Below are 13,239 nucleotides of genomic sequence, written 5' to 3' on the forward strand. Positions count from 1 at the left end.
TAGCGCCAAATGCCCATTCCGCCTGTCCCAGTGTTCCACTGAATCTTGAGGAATTTGAATGTAATTCCATGTGATTCTGCAGAATCAAACTCTGCATATTCCACCCACTACTAGTAAAATTGTCTCACAACTGATTGGCATACTTAATTTACTTATAAGTTCCTTATAAATGCTACTAGGTGGCCTGCAGTACTTATTGTGCCATCTACTTAAGTAGCCCCTTAAAACATGTCCCAGGCGTGCCATTGCAGCCTGAATGCAGTTTTAAACTGCTAGTTCGACTTGGCAATATAACCCCTTTGCCAGGCCTTAAATTCCCCTTTTATTGTACTTAAGTCACCCGTGAGGTATGCCCTAGATAGCCCATAGGGCAGGGTGACTTGTAATTGAAAAGTTGGACATGTATTTTTAAGTTTTATATGGCTTGGTAATAAAAAAAAACTCCTAAATTCGTTTTTCACTACTTTGAGGCCTACCTGTCCCATATGATAATATTGAGTTCCCTTATTACATTTAATAAATGCTAACTTTTGATTCGGAACCGGTGAGCATTTCATGTTTGGTATCTATGAAATTGTAATTAACCTCTTCAGTGCTGCGCGAATTTCGCTGCAGTGCTGAAGGGTCATAAATCATATTGGCTCATGACGGAAATGTTCCGTCATCAGCACCGGAGCACTGACGCTGATGACGGAACCGTTCCGTCATGAGCATGGAAGGGGTTAAGAATCCTCCTCTTTAATAGTAGAGTCAGATTTTAAGTTACAGTTTTGAAATTGCCACTTTTAGAAAGTTAAGCAAGTGTATGAATTGTGAATGCAATCCTTCCCGTAATCTTTTTTTATTTTAGCTGAAACTGCCAGGTAAATGCGTGCAAGCAGCGCTGTGAATCGTCCCACCATAGCATATCTAAGATACTGAAAAAGGGTACCACAATTGGCACCCCCAGCTGCTGCACTGCTACAATGAAGTGATTCAAGTAAACCAAGTCTTCAAAATAATCCAATTAATCCATAGTGAACCAATCGATTGCCCATCTGTGACCCTTCCAGGCTTTTACATAAGCATGTGCAATCAATTATATTTCACACAGGACTCTGATTGTAACCCAATAAGCTTATTTTTTTCAATCATTTACTGTGACCCCTGACGAAGAACCAGATAAATTTGAAATGCATTGGGTTACAATCAAAGTCCTGTGTGAAATATGATTGATTGCACGTGCATATGCAAAAGCCTGGATGGGCACCAGAAGGCATTTGAAAATGCGTGAATAAAGTATTCAGCTCAATCTAGCTGTCTCCGAATTGATTATATATATATATATATATATATATATATATATATATATATATATATATATATATATATATATATATATATATATATATATATATATATATATGGACATGGAGAGACACCGCTACTTGAGTGATGTCCCGGACTGTGTTCTACGGCGGTGTAGAAGGTGGGAAGTACGGAGCAAAACCGGCTGTAAGCCCAGAATGTACACTGTGACCCCTCACCTGAATTCGTTGTCGACCAGCCTCAATTGTGGGGTTTGAAAATGAACTGGTAAAACAGGAACGCCGCTTGCAGCGCATCAAGGACTACTACTGCACTCTGGGAGTTGCAGTTTCATGTGCTGGACTACGGAAGCGACTCCTCCCCCAACGAAACACAGGTGTGCACTTTTTCTACTTTAGAGAGCCAAAACACTTCATAACTGAGACCGCAGTGGCGGTGGCACTTGGCAGGGGAGTGCATCTGATGAAAGCGAAATGCTGAAACGCGTCATGCTGATCCCCCGCAAATAAAGATGGTTGGTGTTGCATCCGGAGTGCGCCTTAGTTTTTCTTTCGTTGAGAGGGGAACTGGCTGTGGCAACATTTGGCGCGGAGTGAGAGCCGTGCAAAGGGCGCACCTTCCGAAATGACCGGTGTAAATGGGATACACTGGTACAGCCTAACATCGCACAAGAACATTACTCCGCTTTCAATGGGAGTCCATGACCTACATGGAGAGACACCGCTACTTGAGTGATGTCCCGGACTGTGTTCTACGGCGGTGTAGAAGGTGGGAAGTACGGAGCAAAACCGGCTGTAAGCCCAGAATGTACACTGTGACCCCTCACCTGAATTCGTTGTCGACCAGCCTCAATTGTGGGGTTTGAAAATGAACTGGTAAAACAGGAACGCCGCTTGCAGCGCATCAAGGACTACTACTGCACTCTGGGAGTTGCAGTTTCATGTGCTGGACTACGGAAGCGACTCCTCCCCCAACGAAACACAGGTGTGCACTTTTTCTACTTTAGAGAGCCAAAACACTTCATAACTGAGACCGCAGTGGTGGTGGCACTTGGCAGGGGAGTGCATCTGATGAAAGCGAAATGCTGAAACGCGTCATGCTGATCCCCCGCAAATAAAGATGGTTGGTGTTGCATCCGGAGTGCGCCTTAGTTTTTCTTTCGTTGAGAGGGGAACTGGCTGTGGCAACATTTGGCGCGGAGTGAGAGCCGTGCAAAGGGCGCACCTTCCGAAATGACCGGTGTAAATGGGATACACTGGTACAGCCTAACATCGCACAAGAACATTACTCCGCTTTCAATGGGAGTCCATGACCTACATGGAGAGACACCGCTACTTGAGTGATGTCCCGGACTGTGTTTTACGGCGGTGTAGAAGGTGGGAAGTACGGAGCAAAACCGGCTGAAAGCCCAGAATGTACACTGTGACCCCTCACCTGAATTCGTTGTCGACCAGCCTCAATTGTGGGGTTTGAAAATGAACTGGTAAAACAGGAACGCCGCTTGCAGCGCATCAAGGACTACTACTGCACTCTGGGAGTTGCAGTTTCATGTGCTGGACTACGGAAGCGACTCCTCCCCCAACGAAACACAGGTGTGCACTTTTTCTACTTTAGAGAGCCAAAACACTTCATAACTGAGACCGCAGTGGCGGTGGCACTTGGCAGGGGAGTGCATCTGATGAAAGCGAAATGCTGAAACGCGTCATGCTGATCCCCCGCAAATAAAGATGGTTGGTGTTGCATCCGGAGTGCGCCTTAGTTTTTCTTTCGTTGAGAGGGGAACTGGCTGTGGCAACATTTGGCGCGGAGTGAGAGCCGTGCAAAGGGCGCACCTTCCGAAATGACCGGTGTAAATGGGATACACTGGTACAGCCTAACATCGCACAAGAACATTACTCCGCTTTCAATGGGAGTCCATGACCTACATGGAGAGACACCGCTACTTGAGTGATGTCCCGGACTGTGTTCTACGGCGGTGTAGAAGGTGGGAAGTACGGAGCAAAACCGGCTGTAAGCCCAGAATGTACACTCTGACCCCTCACCTGAATTCGTTGTCGACCAGCCTCAATTGTGGGGTTTGAAAATGAACTGGTAAAACAGGAACGCCGCTTGCAGCGCATCAAGGACTACTACTGCACTCTGGGAGTTGCAGTTTCATGTGCTGGACTACGGAAGCGACTCCTCCCCCAACGAAACACAGGTGTGCACTTTTTCTACTTCAGAGAGCCAAAACACTTCATAACTGAGACTGCAGTGGCGGTGGCACTTGGCAGGGGAGTGCATCTGATGAAAGCGAAATGCTGAAACGCGTCATGCTGATCCCCCGCAAATAAAGATGGTTGGTGTTGCATCTGGAGTGCGCCTTAGTTTTTCTTTCGTTGAGAGGGGAACTGGCTGTGGCAACATTTGGCGCGGAGTGAGAGCCGTGCAAAGGGCGCACCTTCCGAAATGACCGGTGTAAATGGGATACACTGGTACAGCCTAACATCGCACAAGAACATTACTCCGCTTTCAATGGGAGTCCATGACCTACATGGAGAGACACCGCTACTTGAGTGATGTCCCGGACTGTGTTCTACGGCGGTGTAGAAGGTGGGAAGTACGGAGCAAAACCGGCTGTAAGCCCAGAATGTACACTGTGACCCCTCACCTGAATTCGTTGTCGACCAGCCTCAATTGTGGGGTTTGAAAATGAACTGGTAAAACAGGAACGCCGCTTGCAGCGCATCAAGGACTACTACTGCACTCTGGGAGTTGCAGTTTCATGTGCTGGACTACGGAAGCGACTCCTCCCCCAAAGAAACACAGGTGTGCACTTTTTCTACTTTAGAGAGCCAAAACACTTCATAACTGAGACCGCAGTGGCGGTGGCACTTGGCAGGGGAGTGCATCTGATGAAAGCGAAATGCTGAAACACGTCATGCTGATCCCCCGCAAATAAAGATGGTTGGTGTTGCATCCGGAGTGCGCCTTAGTTTTTCTTTCGTTGAGAGGGAAACTGGCTGTGGCAACATTTGGCGCGGAGTGAGAGCCGTGCAAAGGGCGCACCTTCCGAAATGACCGGTGTAAATGGGATACACTGGTACAGCCTAACATCGCACAAGAACATTACTCCGCATTCAATGGGAGTCCATGACCTACATGGAGAGACACCGCTACTTGAGTGATGTCCCGGACTGTGTTCTACGGCGGTGTAGAAGGTGGGAAGTACGGAGCAAAACCGGCTGTAAGCCCAGAATGTACACTGTGACCCCTCACCTGAATTCGTTGTCGACCAGCCTCAATTGTGGGGTTTGAAAATGAACTGGTAAAACAGGAACGCCGCTTGCAGCGCATCAAGGACTACTACTGCACTCTGGGAGTTGTAGTTTCATGTGCTGGACTACTGAAGCGACTCCTCCCCCAACGAAACACAGGTGTGCACTTTTTCTACTTTAGAGAGCCAAAACACTTCATAACTGAGACCGCAGTGGCGGTGGCACTTGGCATGGGAGTGCATCTGATGAAAGCGAAATGCTGAAACGCGTCATGCTGATCCCCCGCAAATAAAGATGGTTGGTGTTGCATCCGGAGTGCGCCTTAGTTTTTCTTTCGTTGAGAGGGGAACTGGCTGTGGCAACATTTGGCGCGGAGTGAGAGCCGTGCAAAGGGCGCACCTTCCGAAATGACCGGTGTAAATGGGATACACTGGTACAGCCTAACATCGCACAAGAACATTACTCCGCTTTCAATGGGAGTCCATGACCTACATGGAGAGACACCGCTACTTGAGTGATGTCCCGGACTGTGTTCTACGGCGGTGTAGAAGGTGGGAAGTACGGAGCAAAACCGGCTGTAAGCCCAGAATGTACACTGTGACCCCTCACCTGAATTCGTTGTCGACCAGCCTCAATTGTGGGGTTTGAAAATGAACTGGTAAAACAGGAACGCCGCTTGCAGCGCATCAAGGACTACTACTGCACTCTGGGAGTTGCAGTTTCATATGCTGGACTACGGAAGCGACTCCTCCCCCAACGAAACACAGGTGTGCACTTTTTCTACTTTAGAGAGCCAAAACACTTCATAACTGAGACCGCAGTGGCGGTGGCACTTGGCAGGGGAGTGCATCTGATGAAAGCGAAATGCTGAAACGCGTCATGCTGATCCCCCGCAAATAAAGATGGTTGGTGTTGCATCCGGAGTGCGCCTTAGTTTTTCTTTCGTTGAGAGGGGAACTGGCTGTGGCAACATTTGGCGCGGAGTGAGAGCCGTGCAAAGGGCGCACCTTCCGAAATGACCGGTGTAAATGGGATACACTGGTACAGCCTAACATCGCACAAGAACATTACTCCGCATTCAATGGGAGTCCATGACCTACATGGAGAGACACCGCTACTTGAGTGATGTCCCGGACTGTGTTCTACGGCGGTGTAGAAGGTGGGAAGTACGGAGCAAAACCGGCTGTAAGCCCAGAATGTACACTGTGACCCCTCACCTGAATTCGTTGTCGACCAGCCTCAATTGTGGGGTTTGAAAATGAACTGGTAAAACAGGAACGCCGCTTGCAGCGCATCAAGGACTACTACTGCACTCTGGGAGTTGCAGTTTCATGTGCTGGACTACGGAAGCGACTCCTCCCCCAACGAAACACAGGTGTGCACTTTTTCTACTTTAGAGAGCCAAAACACTTCATAACTGAGACCGCAGTGGCGGTGGCACTTGGCAGGGGAGTGCATCTGATGAAAGCGAAATGCTGAAACGCGTCATGCTGATCCCCCGCAAATAAAGATGGTTGGTGTTGCATCCGGAGTGCGCCTTAGTTTTTCTTTCGTTGAGAGGGGAACTGGCTGTGGCAACATTTGGCGCGGAGTGAGAGCCGTGCAAAGGGCGCACCTTCCGAAATGACCGGTGTAAATGGGATACACTGGTACAGCCTAACATCGCACAAGAACATTACTCCGCTTTCGATGGGAGTCCATGACCTACATGGAGAGACACCGCTACTTGAGTGATGTCCCGGACTGTGTTCTACGGCGGTGTAGAAGGTGGGAAGTACGGAGCAAAACCGGCTGTAAGCCCAGAATGTACACTGTGACCCCTCACCTGAATTCGTTGTCGACCAGCCTCAATTGTGGGGTTTGAAAATGAACTGGTAAAACAGGAACGCCGCTTGCAGCGCATCAAGGACTACTACTGCACTCTGGGAGTTGCAGTTTCATGTGCTGGACTACGGAAGCGACTCCTCCCCCAACGAAACACAGGTGTGCACTTTTTCTACTTTAGAGAGCCAAAACACTTCATAACTGAGACCGCAGTGGCGGTGGCACTTGGCAGGGGAGTGCATCTGATGAAAGCGAAATGCTGAAACGCGTCATGCTGATCCCCCGCAAATAAAGATGGTTGGTGTTGCATCCGGAGTGCGCCTTAGTTTTTCTTTCGTTGAGAGGGGAACTGGCTGTGGCAATATATATATATATATATATATATATATTACCTACTGGCGGTCGCCAGTAGGTATATATAGTTAGGATTTTTTCTCTATGGGATTTTTGAAAATTCTATGTCTAATAACTTTGGCGTTTGTGGACGGAATTGGCTGAAATATTCAGGAAAATGGAACATTTTGTTTCTGAGCAGCCCCTGAAAATTTGGGGGGGGTTCGTCAAGGGGGGGCCGAGAAAAAAGGGGGGTCCCAAAACATGTTTTTAACATTGAGTTTTCCATAGGGCGGTTGGCCTCACTTTTAGCCCGAACGGCTGAATGGATTTGCACGAAACTTGGCAAAATTGTAGGGACTGTTAGCCCGATGTGCCTTTTGCTAGGTCTCAATATATGTGCTCCAGTGGATTTTGAGAAATTAACGTTCAAAAAAAGATATATATCTGTAACAGCGGACCGGGCAGCGCTCCAGTTCGCGTACTTTTCGCGTTACGGAGCTTTGTGAAGCGAAGCTGATTGGTTCTCCGGCGTCTGTAAACATTCCAAACAGTCCGTAGCGGCCGCCATCTTGTCTCTCGGTAGGATCGAGAGACAAGAGGAGGCCAAAGCGAAGGGGCAAATGACCATAAGGGGGCATAGTAGATCCTCCCTGACCCCCTAGGTTTGATGTGGAGGTTTTAAAAGGGCCCCGCGGGGCAAAAAAAAAATAAAAATAATAATATTCGAACGGCTGAATGGATTTGCACGAAACTTGGCAAAATTGTAGGGACTGGTAGCCTGATGTGCCTTTGCTAGGTCTCAATATATGTGCTCCAGTGGATTTTGAGAAATTAACGTTCAAAAAAAGATATATATCTGTAACAGCGCTCCGCTTCGCGTACTTTTCGCGTTACGGAGCTTTGCGAAGCTGATTGGTTCTCCGGCGTCTGTAAACATTCCAAACAGTCCGTAGCGGCCGCCATCTTGTCTCTCGGTAGGATCGAGAGACAAGAGGAGGCCAAAGCGAAGGGGCAAATGACCATAAGGGGGCATAGTAGATCCCCCTTGACCTCTTAGGTTTGATGTGGAGGTTTTAAAAGGGCCCCGCGGGGCAAAAAAAATAAAATAATAATAATCGAACGGCTGAATGGATTTGCACGAAACTTGGCAAAATTGTAGGGACTGGTAGCCCGATGTGCCTTTGCTAGGTCTCAATATATGTGCTCCAGTGGATTTTGAGAAATTAACGTTCAAAAAAAGATATATATCTGTAACAGCGCTCCGCTTCGCGGAGATAAAATTATCTCTGTATTACCTAGCTGTTGCTAACACCAGTTAGCGACCGCTAGTAGGAGATAGCGACCATCTTGGGCTCCACTTTGCATGTCAGTGATATTTATCACTAATGACATGCAAAGTGGGCATGCCAAGATGTTAGCGACTGGAAACAGTCGCTAACATCGCTATCTCCTATTACCAACTTTTGGAGATATTCGCGCTAAGCGCGAATATCTCCAAAAAGTAACACCTACCCTGAGCAGTTCTTAGCCATGTTATCCAATGGGAGGTAGATAACATGGCTAAGAGCATTAGCTCGGTAATGCATGAATATCGCTGACTTTTCAGCGATATTAATGCATTGCGGTCGTTTTTCATCGCATTTCCGATAAACTTTGATAATGGCAAGGTTTATCTGCGATAATTTCTGACGATGCTTAGCGGTAAAAAATTCGTTGCTAAGCATCGTTAGGGATAAATATCGCTTAACTTTGGTAATATGCCCGAACGTCTGTTAACGTTCGATTAGAAGGAAATCAGGAAGTGTTGAAAAACATTGTCTGCGCCATCTTGCCTTTTTTCAAATGCCACACTTTTGTCGTGCACGGCAGCCATTTTAGATGCCTTGACCAGACCCACTCTCTGTACGCTGTCGATCCTTAGCATGGCTCCCCCCAAACAGTCCGTAGCGGCCGCCATCTTGTCTCTCGGTAGGATCGAGAGACAAGAGGAGGCCAAAGCGAAGGGGCAAATGACCATAAGGGGGCATAGTAGATCCTCCTTGACCTCTTAGGTTTGATGTGGAGGTTTTAAAAGGGCCCCGCGGGGCAAAAAAAAATAAATAATAATAATCGAACGGCTGAATGGATTTGCACGAAACTTGGCAAAATTGTAGGGACTGGTAGCCCGATGTGCCTTTGCTAGGTCTCAATATATGTGCTCCAGTGGATTTTGAGAAATTAACGTTCAAAAAAAGATATATATCTGTAACAGCGCTCCGCTTCGCGGAGATAAAATTATCTCTGTATTACCTAGCTGTTGCTAACACCAGTTAGCGACCGCTAGTAGGAGATAGCGACCATCTTGGGCTCCACTCTGCATGTCAGTGATATTTATCACTAATGACATGCAAAGTGGGCATGCCAAGATGTTAGCGACTGGAAACAGTCGCTAACATCGCTATCTCCTATTACCAACTTTTGGAGATATTCGCGCTAAGCGCGAATATCTCCAAAAAGTAACACCTACCCTGAGCAGTTCTTAGCCATGTTATCCAATGGGAGGTGGATAACATGGCTAAGAGCATTAGCTCGGTAATGCATGAATATCGCTGACTTTTCAGCGATATTAATGCATTGCGGTCGTTTTTCATCGCATTTCCGATAAACTTTGATAATAGCAAGGTTTATCTGCGATAATTTCTGACGATGCTTAGCGGTAAAAAATTCGTTGCTAAGCATCGTTAGGGATAAATATCGCTTAACTTTGGTAATATGCCCGAACGTCTGTTAACGTTCGATTCGAAGGAAATCAGGAAGTGTTGAAAAACATTGTCTGCGCCATCTTGCCTTTTTTCAAATGCCACACTTTTGTCGTGCACGGCAGCCATTTTAGATGCCTTGACCAGACCCACTCTCTGTACGCTGTCGATCCTTAGCATGGCTCCCCACCCTCGCAAGCATCTCCCCCAGGCACTGGTCACCCCCGCTCTCTGTCTTATGCATGGGTAATAAACCTCCCCCCATCTGCGCTGCTCTTCCCTGAGAATCACACCCTGTGCCCGCCCGACACCTCCCTTTCGCCCTATTCACTACCGCACCCTCTGACACTCCTTTTCCTCTGTGTCCGATTGTCCAGGCCGGTCCTAGGCTATCAGCTAGCCCTGCAGATGTAGTTTATGGCCCCAGCTGTAAAGAATCACCCCTCTTCAAAGGAGTTATAGTAGATCAAGGCCCACACCCGATGAGATCCGTCACAGCACACGCGTTCCTACTATCTGAAAACCATCCTGTATTGTGATTGGGGAGGGGACCGAGCCTGAAGCGGAAGATTCCAGGGATGACACTTTGTACATCAAAGTTTTTACAATTATGTGTCACATTAAAAATATATAGCACTCCAACAAAGTAGTAAGATTATAAAACTTTAATAACTTATAAATATATACAACAAAACAAAAACAGTAAAAACATTTAAACATTTTTAGGGAAAATGAAGGAAGTAGCGGTCGGCTGTGCGAATAGTCCCAACGTAGCACAACGTCCAGATTTCTGGACGGCACCCAGGTGATGTTGCCTGGGTGCCGCACTGATTTCGGTATCCGGCGTGGGGCGTCGCGGGGGGTGGGTCATCAGTAGCGGTCTGTTGTGCGAATAGTTCCAAGGCAGCAGAACGATGGCACCAAGGTGATGTCCAGTAAGTTGCCGCCCTCCGAATAACGGCGTGGGGCGCCCCGGGGGGGGGGGAGGCGGCGTGAACGGGCCTCTCCAGGTGGAGTTTCGTCTGCTGTAGTGGGAGGCCCCTTTACCGTTTCAGTTGCCATTCCGTCCGCTTTTGGTCCACTGTGTCAAAAGCCGCAATTCAGCTGAGTTGCGCCCACTCTTGCGGTGCAGCGATAGGCGGCTGTCACAGGACTCTCAAAATGGCGGCAGGCTCTTTCCTTTTTGGGCCTGGTCCACTGAAATGGCCCTGGGACACCTTGGAAATCGCACGCTTGTCTGCTAGGTCTTGGACCCCATTCTCAAAAGCGTCCCCTCCGCCTTGATGATTCAACAAAAGTTTTGGGGGCCCCCGACTCCTGCAGGCTTCTGGTGGGGAGCGGCTGCCATGATTGCTCGCGGAATGACCACGACGGAGCCACGAGATGGTGGTGCGTTCATGTTGACGCCAGCTTCAGTCTGAAACATCCAGAAACAAGGTGGGGCTTTCATCGTTTGGGAAAAAAAAAAGTTTTCATCCAATGAAAAGTGTTGTTTTTAGGTCATATGATCAAGCCTTCCATCATTAGGAAACCAAAAGTAAAATGAACCAATGAAAAGTTTTATAAACAAGTCACATGACCTGTTATGCGGCATAGGGTATAAAATGCGGAGAAAATACGTTGGCACGTGAGGCGGCGTCAGTAGCGGAACGATGTGCGAATAGGCCGAAGGCAGCACAACGCGCCAAGATCCGGATGGCACCGAGGTGGTGTCTAGTAAGTTGCCGCACTGGTGTGGCCATCCTACAATGCTGAAAGTCGGCGTGGGGCGCCCCGTTGGCCTGTGAGATGGCGTCAGTAGCGGACCGATGTGCGAATGGGGCCAAAGGCAGCGCAACAATATTTTCTGTATAGAAGACACCACAAGGCGCTGAGATGCCAAGATCCGGATGGCACCGAGGTGGTGTCTAGTAAGTTGCCGCACTGGTGTGGCCATCCTACAATGGTAAAAGTCGGCGTGGGGCGCCCCGTTGGCCTGTGAGATGGCGTCAGTAGCGGACCGATGTGCGAATGGGGCCAAAGGCAGCGCAACAATATTTTCCGAATAGAAGACACCACTAGGCGCTGAGATGCCAAGATCCGGATGGCACCGAGGTGGTGTCTAGTAAGTTGCCGCACTGGTGTGGCCATCCTACAATGCTGAAAGTCGGCGTGGGGTGCCCCGTTGGCCTGTGAGATGGCGTCAGTAGCGGACCGATGTGCGAATGGGGCCAAAGGCAGCGCAACAATATTTTCTGAATAGAAGACACCACAAGGCGCTGAGATGCCAAGATCCGGATGGCACCGAGGTAGTGTCTAGGTTGCCGTACTGGTGTGGCCATCCTACAATGCTGAAAGTCGGCGTGGGGCGCCCCGTTGGCCTGTGAGATGGCGTCAGTAGCGGACCGATGTGCGAATGGGGCCAAAGGCAGCGCAACAATATTTTCTGAATAGAAGACACCACAAGGCGCTGAGATGCCAAGATCCGGATGGCACCGAGGTGGTGTCTAGTAAGTTGCCGCACTGGTGTGGCCATCCTACAATGGTAAAAGTCGGCGTGGGGCGCCCCGTTGGCCTGTGAGATGGCATCAGTAGCGGACCGATGTGCGAATGGGGCCAAAGGCAGCGCAACAATATTTTCTGAATAGAAGACACCACAAGGCGCTGAGATGCCAAGATCCGGATGGCACCGAGGTGGTGTCTAGCAAGTTGCCGTACTGGTGTGGCCAACCTACAATGCTGAAAGTCGGCGTGGGGCGCCCCGTTGGCCTGTGAGGTGGCGTCAGTAGCGGACCGATGTGCGAATGGGGCCAAAGGCAGCGCAACAATATTTTCTGACTAGAAGACACCACAAGGCTCTGAGATTCGGTTACCACCGAGGTGGTGTCTAGCAAGTTGCTGCACTGGTGTGGCCATCCTACAATACTGCTCCGAATAACGGCGTGGGGTGCCCGAAGGGGGGGGGGGAGGCGGCGTGAACGGGCCTTCCCAGGTGGAGGCTCGTCTGCTGTAGTGGGGCGCCCCTTTACCGTTTCAGTTGCCATTCAGCTGAGTTTCGGCCGCTCTTGATGCTACAGCGACAGGTGGCTGCAACAGGACTCTCAAAATGGTGGCCTGTTCTTTGGATTTGGGCCTGGTCCACTAAAATGGCCCTGGGACACCTTAGAACTCGGACGCTTGAATTTTTTTCCCTTTCCTCTACATGCAAAAAAAGGTAAATGCCCGGTACGTTACACGCTTCATCTGCCACGATGTACTCTCCAGAGGAACCGGAAAAAAATATAGTTATGGTAACTATACCATGCATCGTCATATGGAGAGGTGGCACCGATTAATTATAGTGCTGCATAACAGAGAGATTTGGAGAAGAACCCCCGACCTGCCAGTACATTCATCAAAGAAGTGGCACTGACAGCATCAGAGGCAAGGGAAACGGTCCCAAATATTTAGAAGAACTTTGGAAAGATTAAAATGACATGTTTAGATTGTGGCAAATTAATTTCATGTGGACAGATGAGTGTTACTCTAATAAATACAGCATATGAACATCATGATAGTCGATGGTTGGTAGAGACATTTTGACTATATCCTGGACCTGCCCGTCCTCGCCCAAAATGGCGCCGGAATAAATGGGACTCGTAACTCCTTGTTGTGTACTTGTTGTACAACCTTGATATCACGAGATACGTATGCAGTTTTGAAGCACATGGCGGGCGGGGACGAGAATAGATTGAATATTTCGACATCTCTATTGATATTAAGTTGTGATGTGTTATTGATTACTGTACTATTGAAAG

This window comes from Lissotriton helveticus, chromosome 10 (assembly GCF_964261635.1).
Source record: "Lissotriton helveticus chromosome 10, aLisHel1.1, whole genome shotgun sequence".
Lineage (NCBI taxonomy): Eukaryota > Metazoa > Chordata > Amphibia > Caudata > Salamandridae > Lissotriton > Lissotriton helveticus.